At 41.7% G+C, this 3,139-nt stretch overlaps 1 pseudogene; it reads left to right on the top strand.

The window, feature by feature from the left end:
* Window positions 1–1,858: 1,858 nt before the first annotated feature.
* LOC116913070 lies at window positions 1,859–2,842 on the top strand (annotated as a pseudogene).
* The last annotated feature ends 297 nt before the right edge of the window (window positions 2,843–3,139 follow it).

The raw sequence follows: 3,139 nt of genomic DNA, 5'->3' as shown, positions 1-3,139 counted from the left end.
CAATGGGCAAAATAACAATATGGATGAATAAAAAGACCACAAGGAATCATAGTTATTAATTATTTACCTTAAAAACTCTATAATATACATGATTTCTTGTATAAATATGCATCGTTTTAATGAACTTTTTGTCATCTGGGATGATGGTGTTCCTTCCAAGAGCCAAAGACCACCTAACAAAACCCCCAATACCAGACATGAAAACCCCTCTTTTTGAGTTTTAGGCCAGGGCTATCTAAAAGAGTCCCAAAACATACAGCCTATTATTGCTACCTTTGGTTTCTACCTAGGTAGACTATAAGTCCCTAGTGCGGAAGATACCACATACGTCACAAACAGGGCCCAGAAGTTCCTGGGCTAGAACTGACTTGAATGCCCTCTCACTGACTAGTTTCCATGGTGACAGACAGCTCCATGCAATCTTCCAAAAGAAAGCAGAAACCAATAGTCCAATCCAACTCTGACACCTATGAACTACATCAATGGCCAGCATGGATGTGGTAGTGGCACACATATCTTAGGTGTAACCAATAACTCTTTAATTGGACTTAAGACCCACTCAACAAGAAGGATGCCATGCCTGGTATTAGAAACCTAGCAAACTAATCAGTGCTAATTAGGCATGATTATTTGAGGAGAATCTATAACCATTAACTTACTATACCAGCACAATCCCTAATAACAATGTATAAGCACTGTCTGTATATACACACATAAGTATAGCCTTCACCCTCTCAACAAGGAAACTTCTTTTGGCAATAAATAGAGACCACTACAGAAAATCACAATCAATAAATATGCAGAATTGTGGACCCCAGTCCCAATGAATACGTCTACAAAAGACTTCCATATCTAAGGCTTGGGAGCTTTGGGAAAGAGGGGACAGATGACTAAGAGCCAGGGGATCGGGAACTTTGCTGTGAGATTGTGTCTTCAAGTAACATCAAAAGTTACACCCATAAAGTCTTATCTACATGACCACCTGAATATGGTCCAACTAAATGAATCATGAACATGCCAGGGTGCACAGAGAGGGAGGTGAGGAGCTCATAAGGCCTCCACCCTATACCAAGAACTACAGGCAACTGAGTAAAACTGGGAGCAGGAGTGTTGGTCCTCCCCAGAAAGGAGCACATCAGTTGTTCATCCAGTGCCAAATGATCACATATGCAAGTAAGTTTGCATGGACTCAACAGATAGCATTTGGGAATATGTATGCATATACAAATACAAATATGCATGCAACAACAATTGCTGAAAAGAGGTCATGAATTTTGAAAAATGGCAGGGAGAGTTATATGGGAGAATTTGGAGGAAACAAAGAAATGCTGTAATTAAAACACAATCTCAAAAATTAAAAAAAAAGAAAAGAAAACCATAGGGAAATATATTACAAATTAGGAAAAATTATATAACTATTAATTTCTTTAAGGAAAAAAAATCTACTGTAATTACAATGTTTAGCTAATGCCTCTGGAGCCAGGAAGCAGTTTCACAATAATGTATATTTTATAAATTATAAACTTTCATTTAAAAAATACCAATACTTATCCAGACCAGTTTCTCTTTCACCTAAGAGAGGTGTAAATTGACACATCTTGTGTTGTAATAAATATTAGAACTCTAAAGTGCCATTTTCCACTAAGCCAGGAAATAATCTTTTCTATTCCCATCATGTACAATGACGATGGGGAAAAAAAGATCATGGAAATTGAGGACAGAAGTGTTCCCCACCCCCACGTGTCTCAATCAATCTGACTTTCTCTTGTGACTTCAGAGTAAAATCTGTGATGATTTGGGTCGCCATGCTCTTGCTTCCTCTTCAGCTGTACATGCTGCACCATGTCGGGGCCACAGCATGGAGTTCACCCTTAACCAGCTCAAGTGCACCAGCATGGTAGCCAGTAAGGTTGACTTCAGCCAGTGATGAGTACAAGCCACAGGATGCTACCACCAACCCATTCTGATCGTGCCTGCAGCAGAGATGCCTGCCTACCAAGAGCTAGTGGAGGAGGCCATTGCCTACAGCAAGGAGCCGAGTGGGTCACAAGAGGAGTGGATTAAAAATGCCATCGATAAACTTTTTATACTCTTTGAAACAGAAATACTAAAGAAGATTCCAGGCCGTGTGTCCACAGAAGTGGATGCAAGGCTTTCCTTTAATAAGGATGTAACAGTGACCCGAGCTTAATGCCTCATTAAGCTTTACAAAGAATCTAGAATCGATAAGGGTAGAAGTCTCATCAAGTTATCCTGGGAAGGAATTCAGACTGGAACGGAGCCAGAAGAGCAACGTGGCGTCCACTGCAACATGACATCCACTGCAACATGACACTGCTTCACTCTTCCTAGGCCACTGGCTTGGAATGAAATGGGTGTGACTCTCCTCTCCTCTCCCTTTGTGGGATTCATCTTTGACTGGCATGTGGCAAACAGAGGCAAGAAATGCCATGAGCCCCAGGAGGACCCTGAGCTAAAGAATGTCACCAACATGTACAGCTACTATAAGAAGTTTGGCTACAAGACCGTTGTCATGGGCACCTCCTTCAGTATAGGTGAGATCAATGCACTGGCATGGAGCAATTTCCTCCACTGTCTCATTCAAGCTCCTGGGGAGATGCTCCTGGATAATACAACACTGACCCCTGTGCTTTTCATCAAAGCAGCCCAGGCTGGTGACTTGGAGAATGTACATCTGGAGAGACGGCCTTCCATTGGCTGCACACTGAGGACCAAATGGCTACAGAGATGTTCACATGGGATCTGCAGGTTTGCCAGTGATGCCAGAAAGTTGGAGAGGATACTCATGGAACAAGTGCTCAGCGCTGAGAATGGAAAGTAGTACAGAACCTTAGGCTGAGTCCCAGACCTGCACTGCCTTTGAGCTGGGTCCTAATTGCACGTGGCTTGTGATGAATCTTGTATTTTTTAGGATCGGAGAAAAGGTTTCCGATTTTATGTGAAATTTGTCTAACTTGTTCCAACAGTCGCTTTTCAAAAAAAATGAAATTTACAGAAACAAAAAGTACTCAAACATCGTTTATATTATCTCTCAACCATTTGTTCATCTCAGTCCACAGAGTAGGGTAGAGAGAAACTGGAGGCCAGCATCACCATCAGCAGGTAGGCATCAAGACTA

This window comes from Rattus rattus, chromosome 1 (assembly GCF_011064425.1).
Source record: "Rattus rattus isolate New Zealand chromosome 1, Rrattus_CSIRO_v1, whole genome shotgun sequence".
NCBI lineage: Eukaryota > Metazoa > Chordata > Mammalia > Rodentia > Muridae > Rattus > Rattus rattus.
The sequence above is the reverse complement of the archived record's forward strand: the minus strand, read 5'-3'. Positions and strand labels throughout refer to the sequence as shown.